Source organism: Saccostrea cucullata, unplaced genomic scaffold, assembly GCF_032062105.1.
Source record: "Saccostrea cucullata isolate Sc308-1 unplaced genomic scaffold, CSIRO_AGI_Scuc_v1 ctg747, whole genome shotgun sequence".
In the NCBI taxonomy this organism is placed as follows: domain Eukaryota; kingdom Metazoa; phylum Mollusca; class Bivalvia; order Ostreida; family Ostreidae; genus Saccostrea; species Saccostrea cuccullata.
In genome coordinates, this window is record NW_026918451.1 from 4053 (window position 1) to 14581 (window position 10529).

Here is a 10529-nt window from a genome sequence, read left to right on the forward strand (position 1 = left end):
GTCAACTGAGTGCAGTCCTAACCCTAACCCCTCTAACCCTAGCCCTAACTAACCCTAACCTAACCCTAACCCTACCCCTAACCCTAACTAACCCTATCCCTAATCCCCTTAACCCTATCCCCTCTAACCCTAACCCCTAGCCCTAATCCCCCTAACCCCTAACCCCTAACCTATCCCCTAAAATATGGGGGGCGCTTACACTGTGTTTACATTCTACTATACGTTGGTACTACGAGTTTTTTGGCAGCGACTCAAAAGAATGTCATTATGACGTCACGCATTCATTCACAGTCTAGACAGCCTAGCCAGCCTAACCAGTTCAAACTGGATTTTTTTTTACTGAAAACAAGAACACTAACACACAATACTAGAACAAGGTTATTTTTATTCAGAATGAAAAATACATACATTCAATTACATTTACTTTGCATCATCTTTTTATACCTGTTGCATCATCTTTTTTCTACGTGTTGCATCATCTTTTTATACGTGTTGCATCATCTTTTTATACCTGTTGCATCATCTTTTTATACGTGTTGCATCATCTATTTATACCTGTTGCATCATCTTTTTTTATACGTGTTGCATCATCTTTTTATACCTGTTGCATCATCTGTAAAGGACCGTGTGCAAAAAATTAAGGTCGTGTGCAAAAAAAAACCTTTTACCTACATTTTCTTATATACATGTTACATCTATAAAGTGCCGTGTGCAAAAAAAAAATTATATACATTGTGACGTCATCCACTGTATAAATACAATGTGATTATGACGTCACGCATTCATTCATTCACAGTCAAAGCCTAGCCAGTTCAAACTGGATTTTTTACTGAAAACAATAACAACCTGGATTTTTTTTTACTGAAAACAATAACAACCTGGATATTTTTACTGAAAACAAGACAGATTATAACAAGAACACAGATTTTATTAAGAATCAAAGCTCTGGTTTATATAGCATTGGGTTGTTTAGGGTCGTGTGCATAAATAAGTTTGACTTACGTTTAATCGTACTGTATACGTCTCTGTACACAGTCTAGTCAGCGAGCTACCTATGCATTATGACGTCATACACTTGTAAAATTAAACTTTCATTTTCACTTTTGTTTCTAAGAAGTGAACTTAGATTTTCAGAAAATGTAGGACTATCTTTTGTTTTTCCTCTCTTTTTCTATGATTTTCCTGCTGTGAAGCTTTTCTTGTTTAAAGCTCAATTTCTCTATGACAACGGAAGTAATCATCCTGATGCATTCTTGCCATGTGAATGTTGAGACCGTGTTCATTTTTGAAATATCCTTTCCGACAGACCTATTCCACAGGTAAATTTTTGTTTAACATTTCCTATGAAGGTCATCTTTGTATTTAACCATGATTTATATGTAAAGTTCTATTTTGAATGTAAATGCTGTATCCTCATTTCATGTGATTTACAGTTGTATAACCTGCATGTAACTCAGAGTGCATTTAATATTTCTATGATGGGTCATTCTATGATTGAATTTAAATCAGAAAAATGTTCACTAAGTTGTGGTAAAATACATGGTATCTTTTACATTTCTGTCCCTTTTGTCTGTAAATTATTGCTTTACTTACATTGTAAAGTGAGGTTAATTGTGTATCACTGAATTGTATGATTTTTTCAGGATCAGCTGAGATGTTATTTCACTGGATTATTTAATGGATAGGCTTATTGGACATATATTTGGATATCTCTGGTAAGTTTGTCTTCTTTTTAATTGTTTACATTTCATATGAAGGTCATCTTTGCATTTAATCATAGACATGTAAAGTTCTGTTTTGAATGTAAATGCTGTATTTATCCATATTTCATGTGATTTACAGTTGTATAACCTGCATGTAACTCAGAGTGCATTTAATATTTCTATGATGGGTCATTCTATGATTGAATTTAAATCAGAAAAATGTTCACTGAGTAAATGTGCATTCTTGTAAAATGTTACATGGTATCTTTTACATTTCTGTCCCTTTTATCTGTAAATTATTGCTTTACTTACATTGTAAAGTGAGGTTAATTGTGTATCACTGAATTGTATGATTTTTTCAGGATCAGCTAAGATGTTATTTCACTGGATTATTTAACGGATAGCCTTATTGGGCATATATTTGGATATCTCTGGTAAGTTTGTCTTCTTTTTAATTGTTTACATTTCATATGAAGGTCATCTTTGCATATAATCAAAGTTATGTAAAGTTCTGTTTTGAATGTAAATGCTGTATTTATCCTCATTTCATGTGATTTACAGTTGTATAACCAGTGCATGTAACTCAGAGTGCATTTAATATTTCTATGATGGGTCATTCTATTAAATCAGAAAAATGTTCACTAAATGTTGGTAAAATACACGGTATCTTTTACATTTCTGTCCCTTTTGTCTGTAAATTATTGCTTTACTTACATTGTAAAGTGAGGTTAATTGTGTATCACTGAATTGTATGATTTTTTCAGGATCAGCTGAGATGTTATTTCACTGGATTATTTAATGGATAGGCTTATTTGGCATATATTTTGGATATCTCTGGTAAGTTTTTCTTGTTTTTTAAATGTTTACATTTCCTATGAAGGTCATCTTTGCATTTAACCATGATTATATGGTTAATTTAATTACTGTGTAATACTTATGTGATCTGTTGTCTCTAACTTACATTCATATAAGCACCCCTTATTTAACCTAAAATATATTAACACATGATTAAGGGATCTTCAGAATATTAATAAGTCCTTTGTATAAATTATGATATAATTTCATAATTCATTATGTATGTTGCCCATTGAATTCAGACTTACTAAATGGTGATCAAAGAGATATTGATTGGGAATCTAATAAGAGAAAAGGGGGAATTTACAAAAGATTAATCCTAAGTCATTTACTTTCTGTTTTGATTCTAAATATGTGTGATATATGGCATACATATAATTTCATTTTCACTTTTGTTTCTTGGTAATGAGCTTTTCAAAAAATGAAGGACTACATGTTGTACTGTGATGATGCTAAAAAATGTATTTTTCTGTATGCAGTACTGACAGGTATTAAACTAAATTGAATCTGCTGTTAATAAAAAGTTTTTTAGTGTCTAAATAATTAATCTGATAGTCATTTTATTTTAATCCGAGATTCCTCTGACTCTAACCCCCGCTTTTATATTGTGACTTGTACCATTTACTTTTTGGCAAGTGTAAACTATATACTGCATGACTAAACATGGTTTGTATATTGAAATATGAAATGGTTTCTTTAATGCTTAAATCATAATACTCCTACTGTCCTAGTGAGAATTATGCTCAATCAACTTTGTGAAATATTCCCAACTTCCAATGCTTCTTATTTACATTTAAAAAAACTGAGTCAAATAAAACTGTTTGTTTTCTCATTTATTTTACAAGAAATAACATGCTGACAGTGAATCTAATCATTTTTTAAACTGGTTAAAGTAATGTTTACAATTGTCTTAAAATGCTCAAATGCAAGTTTATTTCATACACAAATGCCTTAATTGTATAGACTAAATGCACTTATAAATTCAATATATAGATTAACCCCTTATAAATAGTAAAAACCATTCCTTAAACCTGATTTTCTTGCCTATTCTCTCATGCATTACCTAATTTGAGTATTCTCAAATTTTTGATTACATGAACAAACAAATTTAAGACAAAACCACAATATATGCTGAATGCCCTGAAATGAAAATGGTTACATATGTAAGATGTGTAACACATCATGTACAACTTAATAAAGTCTACAAAATTTTAAGTTAACCATATTATACAATTAGACTACTTTTTCAAAGTTATGAGAAATTCTCCACAAAAAATGTATGTATGCAAAAGATAAATGTTAGGGTACAAATTAAAAATATATTTTACATGAATCACATAAAGAACATATCAAATCATTTCTTTGTGGTTGTTTTCCATTGGAACATCTGTGAACAAACATTCTGTTTTGTCTTTTTTTTAATACATAAAAAGCGTCCAAAAATCATTTGGAATTCTTGTGTTAAACCCTGATACTCAGAATTTTAAGAGTTTCTGATGTGTGCCCTACTTAGAAATGTTTACAATGTAACAAAGATGAAACTCATAATTGATTTAATCAGCAATTATAAAGTCATCAGGTTTACACATGCTTTTCTAATACATCATGTACATTTTTTTTTCTACTAGTATGTCTTTGTTCACAAAAAAATTGAAATCAACAGTACTTAGCAATCCATATTAAGAAATATGAACCCTAGCTATTAAAAATCTAAAAGTATATTTGTGTATCAATGCATTATGTTTAACAAAACAATCTCTTTCACTGTGATGAAAATTGTCTTCTTCATATAACATGCAGATGAAGAACTTCTTTGGATGATGTCATTTTCACATGTAGAAAAGAAACTAATTCAACTAAAACTAAAAGACAGTCATTAAAATTTTAAGGACATTAAAGGATGATATCAAGACAGAAGTCCAGGAATTGATAAAATACTACAATTATCATCCAAGGATGTATATGTTTGGATTTATTTTTTAATTCACAACCAAATGATATGCTGCCATTTAATCTTTCAAACTTAAAAAAAAAATTCTATACTTCTGAATTATAAATTTCAAAATCTAGAGGAGTCTTCCCAATACCTGTCTACATGTATTTATGACTGAAGGTATGTAAATCACCAGAGTTGCTGTACTGCAACATTTGAATAAAAGTCATATCCATATTCTTGACTTTTTTCCCTAAACCTTATTTCAAAACATAAATTATTCCAACCAGTCTTTATCTACGCAGTGATAATAAATTTTTTTACAGAATTCTAAGGTATTACGTAGTAATAGTCTTTAAACATCCTTGAACATAGTGCATATGATTTACATTTCAGTTCTTTCCAAAGAATATGCTATGCCACCCAATAGAGCTGATATAAAGTCTCTAGGTTATCACAAAATGTTAAAGTTACAACAACTAAATTTTACCCAGGAGAAAAAATGATCCAAAAATCTATAGAAAATCTCCGAATCTTTCTTTACTTATGATGTGAATTTTGCAGGTTACAAATTATTGTCAAAGGTAGTTATCTCAATAATCTCATGCTTTGCATGACCCTGATAAAGTGTCCTATAAAACTAAGTGTATTACTCGAACCTGTTTTGTGTAGTAAGCATGAAGTCTAATGGTTGATAGAAATATTCAAGATGTTATTACATCACAGATCAGGGGACACTTACATCTTTATGGGGGTCCTATTGAGACCTATTAAATTCGAAATAGGACACACACATACACAAACAAAATGTATTTACAGTTCAAGGAAAGTAATAATTACACCAAATCTAGCTTTTAAACATCTGTGTAATTTGTTAGGGGTTGTAGAAATAAGATGAAAAATAAAAGGTTTAAATGTATATAAAAATCATACATAACAACAGTCTTCAATATGAATTGGTAAAAATAAAAGTCACATTTTAGATACTTTGAAGTCTGGGAAATATTTTTTTGAAGATCTCATACTATCAGAAAATCACAATATCAATTCTAGGATTTGATTAGACCTCAGTTTGTCATATGACTGCAATTTATCTTTTGTTGTGTATGACAGAATATGAAAGAGATGAAGGGGAGAACTTTGACCTTTTTTTTCCTTCATCATAGTTTAAAATATATATTATACAGGTCTTTATCTATGTAGTGAATATAGAATTTTTACAGAAACCCTAGGTTTTACATAGTAATAGTCATATAAACACCCTTGAACATTGTACATTTGATTAACATTTCATTCCTGTCCTAAGAATTTGCACCTAATCTTTATAAAGTCTATAAGTTATTACACAATGTTTAAGTTATTGCATTACAGGACTCAAATCAGTAATCTCAGTAACTAACTTTTACCCAGGAGTAAATGATCCAAAAAATCTATAGAAATATCTTACTGATTCTTCATCTGTGTACTTATGATGTGAAGTTTGTAAGTTACAAATTATTGTCAAAGAAGTCATCTCAATAATCTTATGCTTTGACCTTGACAAAGTGTCCTAAACAACAAAGTGTATTCCTACAGCCATTCTATATGTAATTAGTATGATGAATATGGTATGATAAAGATATTCAAGATATTATTAAACCACAGATTATGTAACACTTGCATCTTTATTGGGGGTCTTATTGAGACCAATTTTAAATTCAAAATTAAACATGATACATACACAAACAAAATATATTTACAATTCCAGGAAAGTTAAATAATAACATTAAATCCAGCATCTGGATATCTGTGTAATTTCTAGGGGGTTATAGAAATAAGATGCAAAATAAAAGGTTTAAATGTATACTTCTCATACATAACAACAGTCTTCAATATGAAATGGTCAAAATAAAAGTCACATTTAGATACTTTGAAGTTCGTGAGAATTGATTTTTAAAGAGCTCATGCTATCAGAAAATCATGTTTTCAATACTTGATTTGACTAGATCTCAGTTTGATAAATGGCTACATCTTATCCATAGTCAGTGTCTAACAGTAAAAGATACAATCCTGGGTCCTTTCTTTGTCATCCTGTAAACCACAATCTTTGATAGTACTGGTTAAATTCGTTGGAAATCATATTTATCTATGTGCTTCTTAAATCCCCCATCCAACTCCTGATTGATTTTCTTGTTTCAGTGTTTCAAGAGAGGATATTCTGTTAGTCTTTGCATAATCTGAGAGTCTTTCACCATTCTGAGAGTAGACATAGATCATTTCCATAACCCCTCACTAGAGAATCCTGAAAAATAAAAACAATAATGTCTTAGTTGAAAAAACATGTTATATAATATAAGCTTGATGGAATTCTAAATATAGACAAAAAGGGTATAAAAATAAGGTGTAACATCAGATTTTGACTTTTCATATTAACCATGGGTAACACCTCCAGTAAAGAAAATAGTAAAGGAATGAGTAAAATTCAGTTTGGAAAGAGAGTTCTTTCAGAGAAAGATGTAGACAGATGTATACCAGTTAAAATAAAAAAAAAGATGGCACTATTGAGATCATTTCTCAAGAAGAATATAACCAATTATGTCCAGAAAAGGGTGATGCCAATGTTGTCAGAGACTACATAGAAAGACCCTTGATTGTAGAAGAATCCAATGAGGAATATAACCATTTATTACCAAAAGAGGGTAAGAATTACTTGGATTACCCTGAAAGACCTTTGACTAGAGAAGAAGTCAAGTTTATAGATGATAAGAGAAAACAGTTGTCAGAAAAAAAAAGATTGTCAAAGACACATGATTTTTAGCCCACAAAACCATTGGAGAAGATACAAGGATTAATGGAGGAAGTCCAAACTGAAGTCTTGGAAGACATTAAGGCTTATTATGAGAGTAACTTTCCATTGTTTGTTTATTATAGAATTATGTATTCTGTCAAACTAATTCCCATTTTCATTTGTTGTGCCTTAGACCATTTTAAATTGACCTTATGGTCAAGATTGTGATACACACTCTGATAATCATCTATGATGTCTCTATGATATTTACCTCAAAAGTTTGAATCAGGGTATTTGTGTTCAAAGAGCTGAAGAAACTATAGAGACAGATCTATGATTTTGGAAGCATACATATTAATGAGGTTAAAGAAGATATAACACTTGAATTCATTACTACATTATTAAAAAGAAAGATCACAAACTCAGAGAAATGATATTGAAAGTACCTTAAGGTTGGTCCATACTCTCAGAATTTTCTGTCAAACTCTTTATTTTTTGATTTGAAAATCTTGAATAAGTCATAATCTAACTAAAACACCCATAGAAAACATATCTTTGCAGGTTAATTTTCATACATGTCTCGGAGTATATACCTCTAAAAATGCAACAGCAAAAATTCAACATATAGAAGTGTAACGTCATATTTTATTTAGCTATGTACCAAATCACATCCAATTATTGTTAAAACTTAAGAAAATCATAAATATTCATTTGTCAAGAAAATATTTGAAATTTCTATTTGAAAACACTAAAAAATTGATGTTGATTCTGTCAAAATCTTTCAGAGAAAAAGCTCAAAATATCTTTATTTTAAATATTTCTCAAAATCTTATATGTTTATATGCTATTTTTTCTTCACAATTATTTAGAGTTACATCTTAGGTTAGCAAAAAAACATACTTTATTATGGTTGACCAGAAAATTTTTACAAAACAGCCTTTTGAACACCTATACCCCCATTTTTTGAATATCTATTTTTTCAATCGTTCTTCGCAAAACGTATAAAAGAATAAAATTTAAAAAGATGATATAGGCTAAAAATTAAAGATAAATAGATCTCAAGTTAGTTTGTTTAAAAAAATGAAAAAGCTTTAGGTCCATAAAGGCAATTAAGAATTCTCTGTCTGTGTATATACTAAATTACATATAGATCCTATGGACAGAGTGCAAAGTGGTTATTCCTATAAATAATGTACATTAAATGCTTTGTGTGCACAATGACACTATAATAAACAAATATATACTTGCTAAATTATTTTTAATCATCCAAAAGATTTTTTTTTTCAATAGATAAGGATAATCAAAATTTTATATTGGTGTGTAAAATTAAAATCGGATCCGTAAAAGTGTGGGCCTGCCTTAAATGAATAAAGTGTCATGCTCCAAGGTATATTTTTATAAACAGGAGAAGGTTTACAGCAGTCCCTGTGCACTCAGGGAATTTTAATTCCACACAATCAGATAATCTTACATCAGTTATAAGGTTAAAATCTTTATACATAGTCAAGAGGGTCATTAAGATTTTTTTTCTGGTCATCCTAATGAGCCACATTATAGTATTCTTTCCCTTTGATATAATGTTAATATTAAAGGAAAATTCAGAATTCATCAGCAATTGAAGTCAAAACTTCCTATCTTTACCAACTATGCTATTAAGGAAGCTGGGGGTTAACAAATTAGCCATATTTCACTTATTCTATACATAGGCTATCTTCAGCTGTTAACTCTCATTTGGCAAAGAAAAATTTCATACATTTTAGTTTTAAAACTTATCATTTTTGTATATTTTTCTATGGAGCTCTTCTTCTAAAGGAGATCAATATAGTCTTAACATGACCATGACCACCAAGCCCTTTTTATTTAAAAAATCATATATCATTTACTTATCAATTCAAAAATATAAAAATGCATATGTAAATAAATAAATAAATAAAAATTACAATTGTATATCATTGAAACTTTACCTTCAAGTTTGTTTTGTTTTTTTATGTTAAGTTGACTAACTGTGTGTTTCCAAAGGAAGAGCAGACAGTCTGAACTTCATAGAGAATGGATTATAGATGGTTAGGAACAAAACATATCTTCCATGTTGATGACTGTAGAAATAAAACCATTTTGTTAATATGACAGAGTACTGCATGAAACAATGCATGTTTAAATACAATATGCCAAAAAAGATCATGAAAATATTTGTTTTTAATCTCAAAAGATTGTTTTTAACATTAACTCCAGATGAGAAAAGTTCATCATGTTATCTATAGATAATAAACAAGCACAACTACTGTATTAATATCACAAATAAAATGATTATCAGATTAATTATTTAGACACTAAAAACTTTTTATTAACAGCAGATTCAATTTAGTTTAATACCTGTCAGTACTGCATACAGAAAAATGCATTTTTTAGCATCATCACAATACAACATGTAGTCCTTCATTTTTTGAAAAGCTCATTATCAAGAAACAAAAGTGAAAATGAAATTATATGTATGCCATATATCACACATATTTAGAATCAAAACAGAAAGTAAATGACTTAGGATTAATCTTGTGTAAATTCCCCCTTTTCTCTTATTAGATTCCCAATCAATATCTCTTTGATCACCATTTAATAAGTCTGAATTCAATGGGTAACATACATAATGAATTATGAAATTATATCATAATTTATACAAAAGGACTTATTAATATTCTGAAGATCTCTTAATCATGTGTTAATATATTTTAGGTTAAATAAGGGTGTGCTTATATGAATGTAAGTTAGAGACAACAGATCACATAAGTATTACACAGTAATTAAATTAACCATATAATCATGGTTAAATGCAAAGATGACCTTCATAGGAAATGTAAACAATTAAAAAACAAGAAAAACTTACCAGAGATATCCAAATATATGCCCAATAAGCCTATCCATTAAATAATCCAGTGAAATAACATCTCAGCTGATCCTGAAAAAATCATACAATTCAGTGATACACAATTAACCTCACTTTACAATGTAAGTAAAGCAATAATTTACAGACAAAAGGGACAGAAATGTAAAGATACCATGTATTTTACCAAAATTTAGTGAACATTTTTCTGATTTAAATGACCCATCATAGAAATATTAAATTCTGAGTTACATGCACTGGTTATACAACTGTAAATCACATGAAATGAGGATAAATACAGCATTTACATTCAAAACAGAACTTTACATAACTTTGATTAAATGCAAAGATGACCTTCATATGAAATGTAAAAATTGACAAACAAAGATATCC

General features: G+C 29.4%; 2 long non-coding RNA genes across 2 annotated transcripts; one reads left to right on the forward strand and one right to left on the reverse strand.

The window, feature by feature from the left end:
• The first annotated feature begins 1181 nt into the window (after nucleotides 1-1181).
• On the forward strand, nucleotides 1182-2541 carry LOC134266324 (uncharacterized). Its single transcript, XR_009991946.1, has 3 exons — nucleotides 1182-1319; nucleotides 1644-1715; nucleotides 2468-2541. It is a non-coding gene; the product is annotated as an uncharacterized LOC134266324 (long non-coding RNA).
• A 3514-nt stretch (nucleotides 2542-6055) lies between these two features.
• Nucleotides 6056-10212, reverse strand: LOC134266353 (uncharacterized). Its single transcript, XR_009991958.1, has 3 exons — nucleotides 10140-10212; nucleotides 9223-9354; nucleotides 6056-6772 (listed from the first exon to the last, which is right to left on the reverse strand). It is a non-coding gene; the product is annotated as an uncharacterized LOC134266353 (long non-coding RNA).
• Nucleotides 10213-10529: the final 317 nt, after the last annotated feature.